This window comes from Prionailurus viverrinus, chromosome E3 (genome assembly GCF_022837055.1).
Source record: "Prionailurus viverrinus isolate Anna chromosome E3, UM_Priviv_1.0, whole genome shotgun sequence".
Classification (NCBI taxonomy): Eukaryota; Metazoa; Chordata; class Mammalia; order Carnivora; family Felidae; genus Prionailurus; species Prionailurus viverrinus.
This window is the reverse complement of record NC_062576.1, coordinates 27,540,404-27,561,130: the sequence shown is the minus strand read 5'-3', so window position 1 is coordinate 27,561,130 and position 20,727 is coordinate 27,540,404. Positions and strand designations below refer to the sequence as shown.

Genomic DNA, 20,727 nt, shown 5'->3' with positions numbered 1-20,727 from the left:
CACCTACCTGAAGACAGTCCATTATACAATGGTGACCACTGAGAACACGAGAGAAAATAGGGCTGATCTATTATTGTAGACATGGGTAATGTTGCTGTTGCACATGCTCTCCTACATATGAGACTTTACTGAACGTTATAAAACACAAGTGTTTAAGACTCTTTTGGAGGCAAGTGGCCAACAAAACGGACTTAAGCAAAAAATTAAAATTGATTAGCTTGCCTAATTGATGAGTAAAACTTCAGGCATAATTAGACTCAAGAATTCAAGTGATCTCATCAGGAATCTGTCTTCCTCCACTTCTTGGCTGTCTTTCTCTGTCCTGTCTTCCTTCGAGAGTACTCTTCCCATGGAGAGGGAAGATAACCATAAGCAGGTTTATATCTCGTTCTTTAACGAATTCCAATCAAGAAAGTTCTCATTTCCAGTAGTCGTAGTACAAGTCCCAGGATTCTCACTGGCTCTGATTGGTCCACCTTGAGCAAGGATGTTTTGATTGGCCAGGTCTGGGTCATACGCCTCTCCTCGCAGTAGGAATAGAGCTAGCCTATGTGAGCCACCTGCCCTCAAAGGAAAATAGAGATGTTATTACTCTAAGGGTCACAAATTTGTGAACAGGTAAAAACTCCAGATATTGACTACATTTTCCTGCTGTTCTTTTTCTAGGCATCCATAGAACATCTGCAAATATAGGCAGAAGTTAACCAATCTCCTAAGATGTCAGTGGGGGAAAATAGACGAACAGACTCAGAAATGTCATCACGGCAGTTAATTGTGTGAAATTTATCACCCCGATTGATCACACAGCATTTAGCTTTAAGAACACCAAGCCTCCAAATTGCTAGGTTTTTTTTTTTTTTACAACTGTGAGGCAAGGTTTACCAAAACTAGCAGATATGACTGTGACTTACAAAATGAGAAAAGTAAACAAGAAACACAATTTGATATGATTTAATAAAAGATTTGTTTCCACCACTTCTCCTGGGAACCTCGGCACATTTTCTTTTTAGAGACAGTTATTATCTCTACCTTTATTGAACAAAGGCATCGGAACCCAGCTGGTGAAGATCTGTAAAGAAAATCATTCTTTTATTAATAAGGCTGTTATTAGCAAGGGAAAAAAATCCATGTTTGGGGGTTTGCACTGAAGTTACAGGCCATTTCAAAGAAATATGGCTGACTACCACCAACATTATTTCAGGCAATTTCATGATCAAATGTCCTATTAGGTTGTTTAAAATTTTTATAGAGACTGTAAATCAGAACTATTTTCTATTTGCCCTAAATATTTAGGTGCAACAGGGAAAGCAGATCAAATTAAAGGGTATTGTGCACATTTTTTACTGGGATCTCCCAGGAATATAAATCATTCCACTTGCAGTCTGGAGTTCCTGGGTAAACATGTTGGTGAGAACAACATTCGATGCTCCTCCAGTGCTCTCACTGAAAGGATGATCTGGACATTAAAACAATAAAAAATAAAAAATAAATGGGGCATCTGGGTGGCTCAGTTGGTTAAGCATCAACTTTGGCTCAGGTTATGATCTCACGGTTTGTGAGTTCAAGCCCCGCATAGGGCTCTGTGCTGACAACTCAGAGCCTGGAGCCTGCTTCAGTTTCTGGGTCTCCCTATCTCTCTGCCCCTCCCCTGCTCCCGCTTTGTCTTTCTCTGTCTCAAAAATAAAACATTAAAAAAATTTTTTTAATAAATAAATAAATAAATGGATGATCTGGGTAAGAACAGCAGTACCAGGTTCTTCCCCATCTTCAATTTTTTTTTTGTCAAGATTCAAAGGATACTACTCAAACTCTCCCCAGAGATCCTAGAGGAATAAGTTTTGAACTACTTTATTCCATTGGTTCAGCCCTGAACAATACCATGGGACAAGAATCAGAGGAAGATAGGGGGGGGCAGACAGAGATCAGTAGACATGCTGGAAGAAATCATTCTTTCTTTTTAGAAACAGAGAGTCAATATCCATCAAATGTTAAGTTGCATATCCTTTGATCTAGCAATTTCTGCTTAGAGATTTAACCTACTGATATACTCACACATGTGTATAAAGATAGATGTTCCAGGGTACTTAATGCAGCCTTGGTTATGGTAGCAAAAGATTGGACATAATCCAAATGTCTTTCAATATGGCTCTGATTAAATAAATTACAGCACAGCCTCACAGCGGAAAACAATGCAGCCATTAAACACAATGAAATGGGCCTCGCTGAACTGAAATGGCACCACCTCTAAGATACAGTGTTAAACAGAAGAGAAGGGAGATACAGAGGAACAAGTGTAGTGGAATGCCATTTTGTATTAAAAACATTTTTTTTAACCTTTATTCATTTTTGAGAGATGGAGAGAGACAGGCAGACACAGAATCGGAAGCAGGCTCCAGGCTCTGAGCTGTCAGCACAGAGCCCGACGCGGGGCTTGAACCCATGAACAGTGATATCATGACTTGGGCCGAAGTTGGACGTTTAACCAACTGAGCCACCCAGGCGCCCGCATTTTGTATTTTTTTTAACATAAGAAAATATTTGGTTCTGTATGTTAACTCAACCAGAATTAAAATAAAAACTTAACACTAAAAAAACCAAAATATTTGTTTGTGCACACACAGAATATCTCTGAAAAGAAACCCAGGATTTGCCTCTTGGGAAGGGCCACCCTTATGTTCACTGTTATATCTTTCAGTACTCCTTTTTGAAGTTTTTACCATGTATGCATATGTAATTTTTTAAGTAAAAATGTAGACAAGGGGCGTTCAGTTGGTTAAGCATCTGACTTTGGCTCAGGTCATGATCTCACTGCTCGTGGGTTCAATGCCCGCATCGGGTTCTGTGCTGACAGCTTGCAGCTTGGAGCCTGGAGCCTGCTTCGGATTCTGTCTCTGTCGCTCTGCCCTGCCCTGCTCAAGGTCTGTCTGTCTGTCTCTCTTTCTCTCTCTCAAATATAAATAAACTTTAAAAAAATTATTTTTAAATTTAGACAAAAAGGATAATGGTGCTTTGCAATAAATCTAACAGGAAATAGAAAAGATTTCTTGAAAAAAATTACCAAAATACTCAGACATACATGAGATTTCTGAAAAAATGGAGAAGTACCTCACTTCCTTGAATACTATGAAATGTTTCCAACCTTTCACTCCCTGCATTACAGAATTAAACATCCTTGTACCTTTGACATTTTCTCACTGTGGGTAGAGTGTTCTTTCTGACCCGTGGTTGTCAGTCTTGGTCATGTGACTTGCTGTGGCCAGTAGTGTGAGTAGATGCAATAGAAGCAGAGGCTTTAAATGTGCCTCTGTGACTCTGCTTGATCTCTTGAACTTCTGCCATCGACCGTGAGAAGATCAAACCTTGTGTAGCCAATGGTCCCAGGATGAGGAGATACATACAACAGACCTGGGCCTGGAATCAAGCAAGCCGATCCAGCAGAGCCCCACAGAATCACAGCCTACATGCAGACCTGTGAGAAAAATAATTTTCGTGGTAAGCAAAGATTTGGGGGGGGGGGTGTATGTTACACAGTTTTATCACAGCCACATCTGACTGATACAGATGGGAAGACTAAATTACTTGCTTTGGCGCTTGCCCACCTCCTCTAGGAAATTGTTCCCGATTAACCCTACCACCACACAAGACTGTGATCTCTTCACAGCCACAGACAGATCCTTCACGACAGAAACTGTGTGTTATCACTCCCTGTGTCCCTAGACTTCTGCACAATGCCTGGCACGGGATTCTAAAAATTAAAAAAAAAAAAAAATCTTTCTCTGACCAACCTCTCTAAAGTACTTGCCTGCATCCAACAGTTAGTCAGCATCATATCACACAGACCATTAATCACAATCTGTAATCATCCTATTATTTTGTTATCTTGTCTCTCTCACTGGAACATGAACTCCCCGGAGGAAATGAATCAGTGAATTCCTTACTCTGATTTTTATAAGGCTTCAGACATCTGTTGTGCCACATTCTCCAAATTTCTTAGCCTACCCTTCAAGGCCTTGCAAAAGCTGGCCCCAAACTGTTCCCAGCCCTATCACCCAGTGTTTCCCTTAAGAAATACCATGCAGTCGGGGTGTCTGGGTGGCTCAGTCGGTTAAGCGTCCGACTTCAGCCAGGTCACGATCTCGCGGTCCGTGAGTTCGAGCCCCGCATCGGGCTCTGAGCTGACTGCTCAGAGCCTGGAGCCTGTTTCAGATTCTGTGTCTCCCTCTCTCTCTGACCCTCCCCCGTTCATGCTCTCTCTCTGTCTCAAAAATAAATAAACGTTAAAGAAAAAAATTTAAAGAAATACCATGCAGTCTTTTCGCCACCCACACTTTTTCTTCTTCTGAAACATTATCCAAGATATTCCCTCTACAAATTCCCTCTGGTATGAGTACTCTTTCCTACCATTCCTGCTTATCTAAATCCCGACCATTGGTATTATTTGGGATTAGGTTCAGCTATGATTTCACCGTAAAACTCAAAACACCAGTGGCCTAAAAAAGGCAAAAGTTTATCCCTTTTGCTTAATAAATTTAGAAGTAGTCAGAATAGGATTAGAAAGGCAATCTATGGCTTCAGAGGAATAGGGTCCTCCTAAGTTATTGTTCTGCACTGGGTTCCTTCCATTCCTAAACTCCCTTCCTGCCCCAGAATGGCTGCTGGAGCTCCAGCTATTAACCTTCTCATTCTCGTCATCAGGGAACAAGAAATATGGAAGAAAAGCATCCTTCCTCCCTATAAAGAAATCTGCTCCCCCAGCCCAGGAATCATACACAACACAGTCACTTACATGTCACCCAACAAAACTTGGTTATGCGGACACACCTAGCTTCATGGGAAATTGTATTAACTACTTTGATACATCACAAACCACCATGTCCTAACACAGTAGCTTAAAACAATAAGCATTTACCCACCACATGATTCTATGTGTTGGTAATTTGGGCTCAGGTCAGCTAGGCGGTTTTTGTGGCCTTGGGTGAGTACTCATGTGCCTGTAGTTAGCTGTCTGGTTGGCTGGTCTAGGATGACCTCAGCTAGGAAAGTTTGTCCCTGCTCCAAACAGGCTCCTATCGTCCAGAAGGCTAACTCTGGCTTGGTCACATGATGGTCGGGCAGGATTCCACAAGGGTGAGTGGAGGTATGCAAGGCCTCTGGAGGCCTAGGCTTGGGATTAGCACAATGTCACTTCCATTGCATTGTACTGAACATAGCAAATCACAAGCCTGGCTTGGATTCAAGAATGGGGAAAGACTCCATCACTAAACAGGAGGTGCTACCAAGTCACCCTGCAAAAGGATGTGCGTGCAGGAAGGGAAATAATCGTGGCAAGTGTTGCAAGCAAGATTCCAAAGAAGTATTGTCTTTCTTGGGGGTGAGGGGGATGAGCCAGCTACAAATTAGGTATTCTGTTATGGAAGTAGAGGGGAATGGATATTGGGGAACAGCCTGCATTCTCTATGACACCAGCTTTAAAAGCCAAGTTCTAAATGCACTTCCTCCTCCTGGAAGCCTTCCTTGAACCACTGAGCTAGAATTCTGGCCACGAAAGACTATCACTGGTAAGTTTTATGACTCTCTCATAACTACCCATGGAGAGATGTTGGCCCGTGAGTATCTGCGGAGAGTGATAGGAGGTAAGCCCTTACCCGTCCTCTGAAGCCACCATGAGCTTGGACACCATCTTTGCTGAGATCCTAACATTTCTGTTGAAACAAGTACCTTTATTATTTGAAAGTAACAAATCTTTTGTTTAAATGGCAGGAGAATAAATTTGTTACTCTTGTTTTCAGCACACCCACAAGAGGAACAAAGAATCCACGTGACCCAAGGATAACAGGTCAAATACTAAAATCTAGAAGGAATCCCTTAGCACCCAGAACATAAATAGATACACACACTCCTCATCAGAAAGGGTGTTGGAACTAGTCCATGGATACGTTAGCATTTTCTTTCTCCCTCTCTAATTCTCTTTCCTCTCTTGATGACTGGAATATAAATCAGTAGCCTAGAGTCCTTCTGGTTAACAAGGTTCTCATTTGGGAGGTTGCAGCCTAGGAGGCTATTAAAAAGAGAAAGAAAAGCTCCTTCTATAAACATTTCCTGCCAGCTGCTGAGGGCTGGAGAGGAGGGGAGGGCACCAGGGTGACAGCACAGAACAGGACCATTAGGGGAAGAAAATCTGAAAAGCAGAGTAAGAAATCTTGGTCCAAGTCTCTGGCAGATGATCCATGAATAGAAGTCTAACACACAAAGAGAACCACCCCCCCCCCCCCCCCCCCGGCAAGACAGACAAGAGGAAAAGAGCCTTCTACCGATCCAAATGGGCCACCGCTGTCCAAAGCACAGCGGAAATCCCTGCAGGTGCCTGCAGAATGTTTTAGAGTAAAATACTTAGGCTTTAGAAGCTGGAGGAGGGGTGGCCTCAGGCCTCAGCATCCTCCACCAACTCCTACAATAATGATAATAAGAACTTGCATTTGATGGGTTATCATTGTGTGCCGGCACCACAATGAGTATCTTACGTGCATTAATTATCTCCACCAACCTCCGCCACAATGCCACCATGCTGGAGCTACTATTCTTGCCGTTTTATCCACAGGCCTGGTGACGCTCATAATTTGCCCAAGGTCATTTAAGAAGAGGAAGAGCCACGGTTCGATACCAGTTTCTCTGACTGCACAGGCCGTACTCTTGGACCTCTGCACCATCCTGCCCTTTTATACCATGACGGAGTGAAAGAGGATGTGACCCAGGGGAGGAAAGATGACCCAGGGGAGGTAAATGCTGGTGGAGACAGTCTTTTTCATTGAAGAACTCCTCAACTTTGAGAAAAGACATCTGAAAATGCACAAATAAGAATTAGGCAACAACAACAGTGGTAATAAATGGACTAATTATATTGTACCAGGCACTGTGCTATTTTATGGACAGTATCACTTCATCTTTAGCCATAAAAAAATTGATGCTCCCATTTTAGGGATGAGGAAACAGAGGCACAGAGAAGTCACATGGCCAGGATCTCACAGCCAAGGACCAGCAGAGCTAGAATTCAAAGGCAAGTCTGAGGCCAAAGAGCAAGCTCATTTCCAGCCCCAAGGTGTCTCCCCAAGCAAGTGGGCAATTCAGTCATTCACTGCTTCATTTTATCCTTCAAATATACATTAATATTCACTGCATTTAGACACTGTTTTAATTCCTGATATGGGAAAGGGGCCTAGAAAGAAAACCTTCCTGTTTCCATCTGACTAAAAAAGAACAATCGCTGAGATGAAGAAGGAGTAAGGAAGGCAGACGGTTCTCTGGAGGGGGAAGATGAAAAGTTCCTAAGATCCCAACATACGTAGTCCGCCCTGACATCCTTGATCAGGAAAAGCAGCTGGAGGATGGCTGACCCGGCAGTGGTTGAGGTGGGAGCTGGGACGGGGTTGGTCGGGGAGAATCCAGGGAAGAAGGGGCAAGAGTGGAATAAGGAGAAGGTTGGGGCCAGGATCATTTGTGGATGGCTGGGAGATGCTGGTCTCCAAGGCAGCAGGATGTGTCATGGTCACAGTGAGGGACACTAGCGTCACTGCCTGGATTCAAACCCAGCTCCCTTCTGTACTAGGTCTAGTTACCTTACAGTCCTTTCTCCCCTAAAGTAAGTAAGTAAGTGCCTGACAAGTACCTGACTCCATGTCTACTGCCTGGTGATTATTACCGTAACGTATCTCCAGGGCTCTGCTAAACCTGGGATTGAAACCAGGAAGGGTGAGTCTATGGTAGCAATAGGAATAATTAACAACAATAACTTAATTTTGTCAGTATTAGTTATCTCCGCTGTGTAACAAATGACCCCCAAACTTAGTAACTTAGTAATATCTCACAGTTTATATTGCTCAGTTTAGCTTATCTGGGTGCCTCTGACTCAAGATTTCTCCTGAGATTGCAATTAAGCCATCAAACATCGCAGTCTCATTTGAGGATTCAACTGGGGGCAATCTCCTTCCCAAGCTTATTTCTGCGGTTATTGGCAGGCCTTGACCCCTTACCACATGGACCTCGCCACAGGATTGATTCATGATATGATAGCTGGCTTCCCTAGAAAGCCATCCTAGAAGTAGCACCTAAGACAGATGTAGTTTTTTTTTTATAACTTAATCGCAGAAGTGATAGCCCATTACTTCTGCCATATTCAATTCATTAGAAGTCTAGCCCACCCCAAAAGAGAGGATATTATACAAAAACATGAATACCAGGAGGTGAGGATAACTGGGGGCCACTGCCTGGGATGCCTGCCACATGTGTATTCAGTAAGGCCACAGAAACCTTCAGTCATCCTATCACCTCATCTCCCAACATGAGACCTGTTTTCTCACTGGAAATCATGGTGTAGATTGAGTTCTCCATCGTTCCCAAGAATATGCAATTAAGGTGGAAAAGTGGTTTTCAACCTTTTTGGTGACATAAACCTTTCCCCAAATAAAATCTTTCTCAATATGTGGATGGATAAACATACTGTCTAATATTATAATGTATATGGTATGTTATAACATGCTGTTTATATAAAACGGAATACTACTCAGTCCAAATTTTAAAACAGAAAAGAACTACTGATACACGCAACACACATGAACGGCCAAACCATTATTCTGAGAAGAATCCTTTTTTTTTTTCAACATATGAAATTTATTGTCAAATTGGTTTCCATACAACACCCAGTGCTCATCCCAAAAGGTGCCCTCCTCGATACCCATCACCCACCCTCCCCTCCCTCCCACCCCCCATCAACGCTCCGTTTGTTATTCTGGGAAGAATCCTACCACAGAAGTACATCCTGTATGACTGTATTTATAGGAAACTCTAGGAAAGAAAATATATTGTAATAGAAGTAGATCAGCATTTGCCCGGGACCAGGGCTGGGAATTAATGATTAACTGGGAAGAGAAGCAAGAGCATCTTTGGGGTGACAGAAATGTTCTGTATCCTGATTGTTGAATCTCAATGAACTATACACTTGAAATGGGTGCATTTTAATGATCATAAATTACATCTCAGGAGAACTGCTCCGATCACAACAAGGATATGTGTCTATGCTATTATACATAAATAAAAGGCCTTGGGATAGATCAGTGAGGATAGTGTGTGTCAATCCACAGAATAGAATTAATCCTGTTGTGGGCACTCACTCTCCAAATAAAGTATGGAGAAAATTTGGAGTAGTCTTTCAATGTGGTACTGTGTAAAACCCCTATACACACACACACACACCCCTTTTACCTGCAGTAAAAATCTACCTCAGTCCTCAAATTCTGGAGTAGTCTATGATGGGCAAAGGAAAGCCTGGTTTTGTAAAGAAATACTTTTCTTCTTTCCTTTTCTTTTTCTCTTCCTTTTTTTTCTTTCTCTGTCAGTTTTCCTCTCTTTGTTTATCCCTCCCCCCCCCCCAGTTCTCTTACATCAAATCAGACCCTAGTTACTGTTCTGCAGCTTTTCTCCCAATTTGTACCTCTTGGACACCTATACAGGTACACCTTATTCTTTTTAATGGCCACATTGTGTTCTGTTGTATGATATCCTAATATGCATTTAGGTAGTACTCTATTGGTAAAAATTTACATTCCTTCCAGTTGGGTTTTTTTTTTCTTTTAAACTATTGTATTGTCAGGATTATTTGGGACAAGAAGAAATGTCCCCCACTGGCAAAGAAATGCCACTTTCCATCAGGAAAGGCCAGCATCTGACCCAATTCATGTAATATCCAGGATATTACCCATTCTGGGCAGGGCCATATTGTTGCCATCATGGAGATAGCTAGGATCCATGGAGGTAGAAGCATCCTATCTGGCCCTCCCTAAATCAACCCCCAACATCCACACAGAAGCCCGAGAAGTGAGAACCCAGTAAACAACCTAAACATCTTCTAAAAGTTGTGAAAAGATACAGTGCATTTGAGCTGTTATTAACACCTGATGATACTCATTGAAACCAGACTAATTATCAACAAGCAGCAGGTTCCTTTCACACTCTAAATGTACCAGCTCCATGCAGAAGTGATGGCTAAATTAACCCCAGAGAGGCAGCCAGTGGCCTGCTCCTTTCATCTTGCTCAATGTTTAGACTAATTAGTTCTTTCTTCATCAGCTGCTAAGGATAAATAAATGACCAGGCAATACATCTTCTTCTACTTGATTGTAAGCTTTTCTGTAGAATATGATGCTAATAATAATGGTCATCTCATATTCAACGATTTACTCTACGTTGTATATTTTACACAGATGATTCCATTGAATTGTATTTTTTTTAATTTTTTTTAACGTTTATTTATTTTTGAGACAGAGAGAGGCAGAGCATGAATGGGGGAGGGGCAGAGAGAGAGAGGGAGACACAGAATCGGAAGCAGGCTCCAGGCTCTGGGCCATCACCCCAGAGCCCGAGGCGGGGCTCGAACTCACGGACCGCGAGATCATGACCTGAGCTGAAGTCAGACGCTTAACCGACTGAGCCACCCAGGCGCCCCTGAATTGTATTAATATAATATGAAATCAGGCACAAAAAAGGTAAACTAGGTGCCCAATGTCATGAAGGTAGCATGGGTGTGCAAGGGTCCATCTGCTCCAAAGCCCCAGGCTTAGAGTAAGATGAAATTGACCTGACCACCAGGAGGACAAAATGATATATAAAGACTTCACTACCGAGATGCCCTAAGACTATCTGTGTATGTTCCGATGATCAAGCATACTGTTTAGCACATAGTAGGTACTCAATAAAATTTTGTCACGTGAATGAAGAAAACTGGGAACCCTTATAAATTCTTCTGCGTGTTACAGAAAATGACCCATGGACAAAGCACTGTGATTTGGTTGAAGAAGCTGACTTGTTTTCCTCTCCATAGGCGGTCACATGAGGTGAGTGAGGGTGAGGAAACATACGTGTGCGTAAGCTCATCTGCTTTTCTTTCCAGGCCAACCCTTTCAGAGAAGGCTGACAGAAGCACAAATGCATAGGGAGGACCTAAGAATATTCCACACTCCTTCCCCAATATCACAGAGGGATGTCACAACAAAATATCCTCCAGCGAGAAAGGACAAAAAAATGCAACTATCCAAAATGGAATAAATTAAAAAACATAATAATTCATGAAATTCTGAAACCTTAGTCATGGTTTGATTTATTCTGCAGCCACATAAACATCACAGACTTTTCAACAACTCAGAAACAAAAAGAGTTCTCTCTCTTAATGACGAATAAGTAAATCATGGCATAATCATGAAATACTATGAAGCTATTAAAAAATATAGTCAACATATATTTAAGCCTGTTGAAAAATATTATGATAATTAAATTAACAAAATAAACAATAAAACACAAGATGCAGTATGATCCCATTTTTTTCACAAAATATCAAATAATAAAAAAAAGAGCCTGGAAGGACACCAAATAGAGCAAATTATGAAGAGGTTTTTACGCACAGTAAGCTTATGGGTAATTTTATAAGTTTTACCTCATATCTGTGTTTTTTAATTTTTTTCTCTAGTAAGTATGTACTGGTTGTTGAATTAAAGCCAAATTATATGGAAGCAGCCCAAGTGTCCATGGATAGATGAATGTATAAAGAACATGTGGTATGTATACAATGGAATATTACTCAGCCATAAAAAAAGAATGAAATCTTGCCATTGGCAACAACACGGATGGAGCTAGAGAGTATCATGCTAAGCAAAATAAGTCAGTCAGAGAAAGACAAATACCACATGATTTCACTCATATGTGGAATTTAAGAACAAAACAAAGGAGCAAAGGGGGGAAAAAAGAGAGCAAGGGGCACCTGGGTGATTCAGTTGGTTGAGCATCTGTCTCATTCTCACCTCAGGTCTTGATCTCAGGCTTGTGAGTTCGAGTCCCATGTCAGGCTCCGTGCCGGGAGTAAAGCCCGCTTGAAAGAGAGAGAGAGAGAGAGAGAGAGAGAGAGAAACCAAGAAACAGACTCTTAACTTTAGCGAACGAAATGATGGTTACCAGAGGGGAGGCAGATGGGAGATGGGTGAAACAGGTGATGGGGATTAAAGAGGGCATTTGTGGTGATGACCCCCAGAGTGTTGTATGGAAGTGTTGAATCACTATTTCGTAAACCTGAAACTAATATTACACTGTATATTAACTAACTGGAATTTAAATAAAGGCTTAAAAAAAATTAAACCTGTTGCGGTGCTGGTGTTTATTTAAACAGAGACCTAGAGAGAAGAATTCAGTCATAGCCCAAAGCAGACCAAGAAAGGGCATCTGAAATGGAATATTCAGTTAGGCTGTGGCAATTGCCAAAGGATCTGAGAGAACTTCACTGGGGACCAGAAATTGCTGGAAATGCTGGAGGAACCTAAAACAATGAGACATCTGTGAATAAACCTAACCAAGGAGGTAAAAGATCTGTACTCTGAAAACTATAGAACACTTATGAAAGAAGTTGAAGAGGGCACAAAGAAATGGAAATGCATTCCACGCTCACAATAGGAAGAACAATCATTGTTAAAATGTCTACACTATCCAGAGTAATCTATGCATTTAATGCAATCCCCATCAAAATACCACCAGCATTTTTCATAGAACCAGAAGAAACAATCCTAAAATTTGTGTGGAATCACAAAGGACCCCAAAACAACCCTGAAAAAAAAAACCAAGCTGGAGACCTCATGATTCCAGATTTCAAGCTGTATTACAAAGCTGTAATCATAAATACAGTATGGTACTGGCATAAAAACAGACATCAGATCAATGGAACCCACAACACAGAACCCAGAAATGGACCCACAAATGTATGGCCAACTATCTTTGACAAAGCAGGAAAGAATATCCAATGGAATAAAGACAGTCTCTTCAGCAAGTGGTGTTGGAAATACTGGATGGCAACATGCAGAAGAAAGAACCTGGACCACTTTCTTACACCAGACACAAAAATAAATTCAAAGTGGATGAAAGACCTAAATGTGAGAAAGGAAAGCATCAAAATCCCAGAGGAGAACACAGGCAGCAACCTCTTTGACCTCAGCCGGAGCAACTTCTTATTAGACACATCACCAGAAGCAAGAGAGACAAAGGCAAACATGAACAACTGGGACTTCATCAAGATAAAAAGCTTCTGCACAGCGAAGGAAACAATCAGCAAAACTAAAAGGCAACTGACAGAATGGGAGAAGATATTTGCAAATGACGTTATCTGATAAAGGGTTAGTATCCAAAATCTATAAAGAACTTATCGAACTCAACACCCCAAACACAAATAATCCAGTTAAGAAATGGACAGAAGATGTAAATAGAGATTTTTCCAAAGAAGACAACCACATGGCTAACAGACACATGAAAAGATGCTCAACATAGCTCATCATCAGGGAAATGCAAATCAAAACCACAATGAGATACCACCTCACACCTGTCAGAATAGCTAAAATTAAGAACACAAGAGGGGCACCCGGGTGGCTCAGTCGGTTAAGTGTCCGACTTCAGTTCAGGTCATGGTCTCACGGTTCGTGAGTTCGAGCCCTGCATCAGGCTCTGTGCTGACAGCTCAGAGCCTGGAGCCTGCTTTGGATTCTGTGTCTCCCTCTCTCTGCCCCTTACCCACTCACACTCTGTCTCTCTCTCAAAAATAAATAAACATTAAAAAATTTTAAAAAAATAACACAAGAAACTACAGGTGTTGGCGAGGATGCAGAGAAAGGGGAACCCTGTTAACACTGTTGCCGGGAACGCAAACTGGTGCAGCCACTCTGGAGAACAATATAGAGATTCCTCAAAAAGTTAAATATAGGACGGACTACCCTATGATCCAGCAATTGCACTACTAGGTATTTACCCAAAGATTAAAAAAAAATACAGATTTGAAGAGGTACACGCACACTGATGTTTATAGCAGCATTAAAAACAGTAGCCAAACTATGGAGAGAACCCAAATACCCATCAACTGATGGATGGATAAAGAAGATGTGGGGTGTGTATGTATATATATATACATATATAGTGGAATACTACTTGACCATCAAAAAGAGTGAAATCTTGCCATTTGCAATGGAACTAGGGTGTGTTATGCTAAGCGAAGTAAGTCAGTCAAAGAAAGACAAATACCATAGGATTTCACTCATATGTGGAATACAAGAAACAAAACAGATGAACATAAGACAAGGGGGGAAGATAGAGAAGGAAACAAGCCATGGGACTTTTTGAAATGTTTATTTATTTTTGAGAGACAGAGAGAGAGAGAGAGAGACAGAGAGAGAGAGAGAGAGAGTGAGATAGAGTGAGAGTGCAGGGGAGGGGGAGAGACAGAGGATCTGAAGGGGGCTTTGTGTGACAGCAGACGGCCCGATACGGGGCTCGAACTCACGAACCATGAGATCATGACCTGAGCTGAAGTTGGACACTTAACTGACGAAGCCACCCAGGCGCCCCATAAGACAGTCTTAAAGATAGAGAATAAATAAGGTTGATGGAGGCAGGTGGGTGGGGGATGGGATAGATAAGTGATGGGTATTAAGGAGGCCATTTGTTATAATGAGCACTAGGTGTTGTATGTAAGTGATGAATCACTGAATGCTACTCCTGAAACCAATATTGTAGTCTATGTTAACAAAGTAGAATTTAAATAAAAATTTTAAAAGAAAAAAAATGAAATGGTGGAGTAGTTTTTAAAAACTTCGCTCTATTGTGATTCACAATAATTCCCCCAAAACTCTGTTATAACTAATTTTATTTTTTTTTTAATTTTTTTTTTCAACGTTTATTCATTTTTGGGACAGAGAGAGACAGAGCATGAACGGGGGAGGGGCAGAGAGAGAGGGAGACACAGAATCGGAAACAGGCTCCAGGCTCTGAGCCATCAGCCCAGAGCCTGACGCGGGGCTCGAACTCACGGACCGCAAGATCGTGACCTGGCTGAAGTCGGACGCTTAACCGACTGCGCCACCCAGGCGCCCCTATAACTAATTTTAAATATGTCCATAGAACACATGTCACTTCTAGATACCTACAAACACCTAGACACCTGATACACAGTAGACAAAACAGCCAGTGTTGGCCAATATTTTCCAGTTCAGGTGTCATCTAAGCAGGTTTCCAAAGAACTTTCCTTAGTGTATCAGCTCTTGGTTAGCTCTCTAATTGGACAATCTGACCTCCCGCAAAGACTCTAGTACTTGGTTATGCAAAAGAAACAGTTCTGAAAATCAAGAGAGGTGGCCCAGCTCTGCTATCAGTGACCTTGGGCAAGTCCTTCCCTGTGGTCTTAGCTGGTTGATCAATTGGACCCACACAATAAGATTCTCTCTTCCAGGAATTTGCAACTTGGAAACCAAGACTGGGAAATGAGACAAGATTAACAGCAGAACTTGAAAGGGAGACCATGAATTCCATCTGTTTCTGAGCTTCCCAGAGCTACGCTGGTATTCTCCTTCCTAAGCAAACTTCCTTCATTCCATGATACCCTACTATCCTGAAAAACCAATGATTGATTTTCCTTATATTAATCAGAGTCCCTCTTGTTACTTAGAACCAGCCCAGACTTTGCTACTGTGGCTCCGACAGAAGGAAGTCCTTCCTGCCCAGCATGAAGGGAATTGGTCAGTCAAGCAAAGGAGTCTGATCCACAGGGAAAGGCTGCCACAGAGAGCAGCTGTCATCCTTGTGCTAAGAAGTAGGGACCCAGCAGGGCAAGCTGTCACATTCAATAAGGATTCTCAGCCAGTCCAGCCATGCTCTCTGAGTATCCAGGCATAAACCCCCCAGGGTGAGGGAACAGAAAGGAGTGACAATGGACATTATGAGTAGTCTACATCTCCTAGCTTCCCATACCTATCTGTGTGCCCACCTGAAGCCACACCTGGCTGACCATGTGCCAGCCATACCCACAGCATTGACTTCTTGCCTCTGAATTCTTGCAGCTGCTGTTGGAATCTCCCTAACACAGTAGTTCTCAACTGGGAACAGTTGTGCTGCCCATGGGACATGGGGAAGTCATGTCTGTGGACATTTTTGGCTATCACAACTTGCGGTGGGGTTTTACTGGTATCTGGTGGGTGGATACCAGAAGTATTTGTTTCGTGTTCCTGCTGTAACAAATGATCACAACCTTAGTGGTTTCAAATAACAGAAATAAATTTCTGACAACCCCAGGGGTCAGAAGACTAACATGACTTTGCAAGGCTGTTTTCCTTCTGGAGGCCTCCAGGGAAGAATTGGTTTCCTTGTGTTTTCCAGATTCTACAGGCCACCTACATTCCTTGGCTCATGGCCCCTTCCTCCTTCTTCAAAGTCAGCAGCCATAGCACCTTCTCTTCCTTCTCTGTTTCTATCATCATATCACCTTCTCTCTTATCAGGACCCCTGTGATAATATTGGGCCCACCTCGGTCATCTGGGATAATCTCAAGATCTTTCATTTAAATGAAGGATTTTGTGTGTTCTTTTTTTTTTTCCCATGTAAGGTAATATATTCACAGATGATAGGAATTAGGACATGGACGTCTTTGTGGGTCTAGCATTAGCCTGTGTCCCACACCAGGGATGCTGCTAGACATCCTACAGCAAAGAATCATCTGGTTTAAATGTGTGGAAGTTATAAAACCTGCATGCTCTGATACCAGCGTGGGTGGGGTCCCCCACATGATTTCACCTAAAACCACTTCTTAATGTGAATGACAGCTACAGACACACTATTCCTTGATCCCATCAATCTAAGACACTCCCTAAATTTTAAAATAGTTGCAAAGGTTGTTCAGCCCAAGTATGTAGCAGAAGTTCTGTTTCTCCAAAAAGTTTAAAAACAACAGAAAAAGCCAGTCATCTCTTACTCTTGATGCTTGCTATTCCTATGACTTAGATATGTTTTGGCTTTAAATGTTTGGAAGTTACTTGGGGCAAAAAAAAAAAAAAAAAAAAAAGAATTCTCCAAACTTTGGGACCAAAATGGGAAGCAACAACAGAAAGCAGCTATTACCAACCCTCTTCCCTGCTAATTTCTTTTTCCTACTCGCTAGAAGCAGACGTCTTTGGGAAGGGGAAGTAAACTAATGTTGGTTCTACATGCACCAGAAGCCAAGCACTGGGCCAGGTGTCTTACAACTATAACCTTCCTGGGTTGCTGTCATTGTTCCCATTTTAACACGAACAAACTGAGTCTCTGAGAAACTAAAAATTTGACTGGAGTTAGGGCACCTGGGTGACTCAGTCGGTTGAACCTCTGATTTTGGCTCAGATTATGATCTCAGAGTTTGTGGGTTCGAGCCCCGTGCTGGGCTCTGTGCTGACATCTCAGAGCCTGGAGCCTCCTTCAGATTCTGTGTCTCCCTCTCTCTCTGCCCCTCCTCCGTTTGCTCTCTCTCTCTCTCTCTGTGTCTCTCAAAAATAAATAAACATTTAAAACAATTTTTAAAAATTTGACTGGAGTTACAAAGCCATTAAATGATGGAATGAAATGTGGATCTGCACTGCTTAAAGCCTATAGGTTTTGAGACAAGATGCTTGATGTTGCTTCCACATTCCACATCAAAATCAGCTTGTAAAACCTTAGTAAAGTGAACAAGAACACCCAAAAGGTAACATAACTTCTCTGCTGAAATAAGACAGGAGTCGGCAAACTTTGTCTGCAAAGGGTCAATCAGTAAAGAATTTAGGGTCCGTGGGCCATGTGGTCTCTGTTGCAACTGCTCAACTCTGCCCTCAGAGGGCAAAAGCAGCCACAACGATACATAAGTGAATAGGAGCAGCCGTGCTCCAGTAAGATATTCTTTTTTTTTTAATTAAAAAAAAAATTTTTTTAACGTTTATTTATTTTTGAGACAGAGCATGAATGGGGGAGGGTCAGAGAGAAAGGGAGACACAGAATCTGAAACAGGCTCCAGGCTCTGAGCTGTCAGCACAGAGCCCGACGCGGGACTCGAACCCATGGACCAGGAGATCATGACCTGAGCCAAAGCCGGACGCTTAACTGACTGAGCCACCCAGGTGCCCCGCCTGTAAGATATTCTTTACAGAGACGGGCAATGACCAGACTTGGACCTGGAGCCATATTATGCGTCCCTGCCCCCAACACCCTTACAGCACTGGTGAGGGTGTAAATCAGTACAATCCTTCTGGAAAGCAGTTCGGCAATAATGACCCAGCAATTCTATGTCCACGAGAGGGCAAAGATGTAGATACCAGGTTTTTCTCTGCAGCATTGTTTATAATGGTGAAATAAGGAAGATAGTCTAACTGTCCATCAGTAAGGAGCGAGTCAACAAACCCTGCTACAGGCAAATCATAGCCATGGCCATTAAACATTACAATGTAGATTTACAGTTAGTGACAAAGAAAGAAATCCAAGATGTATTTGAAAATCAGGTCATAAAATATATATATACATAATATATATAATAATCTTATAATCTATAATATTATATTATATTATATATATTATATATGATATCATTATCTTATATATGTAATAATCTTATAATATATATGTAAAATAATCTTATTTTTATTTAAAAATATGTGTATCTAGATGTGACGGTTAATTGTAGGCATCAGCTTGACCAGGCTAAAGCGTTGCCCAGAGAGCTGTTAAAACATCATTTCTGGGCATGTCTGTGAAGGTGTTTCCAGGAGAGATTAGTATTTGAATCAGCAGACTGAGGAGAAGATGCCCTCACTGGTACAGGTGGGCATCACCCCATTTTTTGAAGGCCTGAATATCTGAATTTAAAAAAAGAAAATATGGAGGAGACACAAATTCACTCTCTCTGCTTGATCTGGGACACCTATCTTCTCCTGCCTTTGAACATCAGTGCTTCATTCAGACTCAGACCAGAATTTCTACAACAGGCCCTCTGATCATCAAGCCTTCAGATTCAAACTGAATCACAGCCCTGGCTTTCTTCATCCTCCAGCTTACAGACAGCAGATCCCAGGACTCCTTAACCTCCATAAATGTGTGGGCCAACTGCAGTAATAAATCTCTTCGTATATAATCCTATTGGTTCTGCTTCTCTGGAGACCCCTAACACAGTAGACTTAAAAAAAAACAAAAAAAAAAACAAAACAAAAAAACCCAAAAAAAACCCTTTAATGATAAATACCAAACATTTGCAGTGATTATTTCCAGGTGGTAGGATTTCAGCTATTTTTATTGGCTTCTTTATCAATCCTTGTAGCTCCCAGTTCCATAGTGACACATAGTAAATGCTCAGGAAATATTTGCTGACGAGGTGAAAAAAATATTACCAGTGTGTGCAAGCTAGAGCATCAGGGGTTTCATTTAGATATAAGGGAAGCATTTCCACCATGGTGGGTGGTAAACTCGGAAACATAATTAAAATACCATTTGGAATCATCTTTCCTGAAGATAATTTTTAAAGAAGGGAGTCATCTTATGATCCTGGAATGAGGAAGATTATCCTTAAGTGTGTCACAAATCCAGGAGCCGTAAAAAATATGTATACATTTGATTACATAAAACTTAAAAAAAAAAGTCTGCAGACTCAAAACCACCATAAGCAAATTCAAAATATAAATGACAAACCAGGAAATGATGTTGGTGAAGCTTAGCAGAGAAGAGGGCTAATTTCTCTGACATGTAAAATCAATAAGAAAGAGAGCAGACCAATAGAAAAGTGGGCAAAAGATAAAGACAATTTGTAAGAAAATAAATACAAGTGATTCTCAAACAAATGCAAAAGTGGTCTACGTTATTCATGAGAGATGAAAATTAAAACTCTACTGATGTAGTAATTTTCACCTATCAGATGGGCAAAATTAAAAAGAACCTGATAAGCCACTGCTATCGATGAAATGTAGCAAAATAGACACTCTGAGACATTGCTGGAGATGGGGTGTAAATTGGCACAGCCTCCATGGAGAACATTTTAACAACATCTATTTTAAAAATGTATCATTTGTGGGGCACCTGCGTGGGTCAGTCGATTGAGCGTCTGACTTGGGCTCAGGTCATGATCTCACTGCTTGTGAGTTTGAGCCCCACATCAGGCTCTGTGCTGACAGCTCAGAACCCGGAGCCTGCTGCGGATTCTGTGTCTCTCTTTTAAAAATAAATAAACATTAAAGAAAAACAATTTTTAAAAAATGTATCACTTGGCCTAACTATTCCACTTTTAGGGATTTATCCCACAGATTTATTTCCACATGAGCATAGCACACAGGTGTCAGATTATCAGCCATGGCTTGTTTATAATAATAATAAAAGGTGGGAAGCACCCAAAACATCCACCAATAGGAGACTGCAGGGATGAACTATATATAGTCTACTACATAGTATGCTCTGCGGGCCCCTGAAAAAAAGAATAAGAAAGTTCTCCGTGCGCTCCCGTGGAAGAATCTCTAAGATACATATTACAGAGAAAGGGGGAAAAAGCAAATAGAAAAAGCAGGCATCTTTTATGTTTCAAAAAGAAAAAAGGAGGGACAGAATAAGCACATTTCGCTTATGTATACATATTGTCTAGAATGGTTCATCTGTTGCCTTGAGGGCAGGGAACAGTCCATGGAAAAGCTAGAGGTCTTTCAGTGTTTATCCTTTTGCATGTTTTGAAGTTCAAACGATGTGAAAGTATTACCTATTCAAAAAATTAATGAAGGCTCCTTCAGAGCTTTCTGTATGGGGTTCCCACAGTCAGAGGTGCTCTGTTTTTAACTTACACACACACACACACACACACACACACACACACACACAGTCCTCCTCCTGGAAATATTTTATTTTTCTTTA

General features: G+C 41.5%; 1 long non-coding RNA gene across 2 annotated transcripts in view; it reads right to left on the bottom strand.

The window, feature by feature from the left end:
- Positions 1-231: 231 nt before the first annotated feature.
- The window catches only part of LOC125154800 (uncharacterized), a 102,312-nt gene continuing 81,816 nt past the window's right edge, over positions 232-20,727 (bottom strand). The window contains exons 2-4 of one of the 2 annotated variants that reach the window (XR_007147927.1): positions 3,179-3,469; positions 1,030-1,069; positions 232-560 (exon numbers count right to left, since the gene is read on the bottom strand). This is a non-coding gene — a long non-coding RNA (uncharacterized LOC125154800). Of the gene's footprint in view, positions 561-971; positions 1,070-3,178; positions 3,470-20,727 lie in introns of those variants that run through there. The other variant, XR_007147926.1, reaches the window with a different exon arrangement.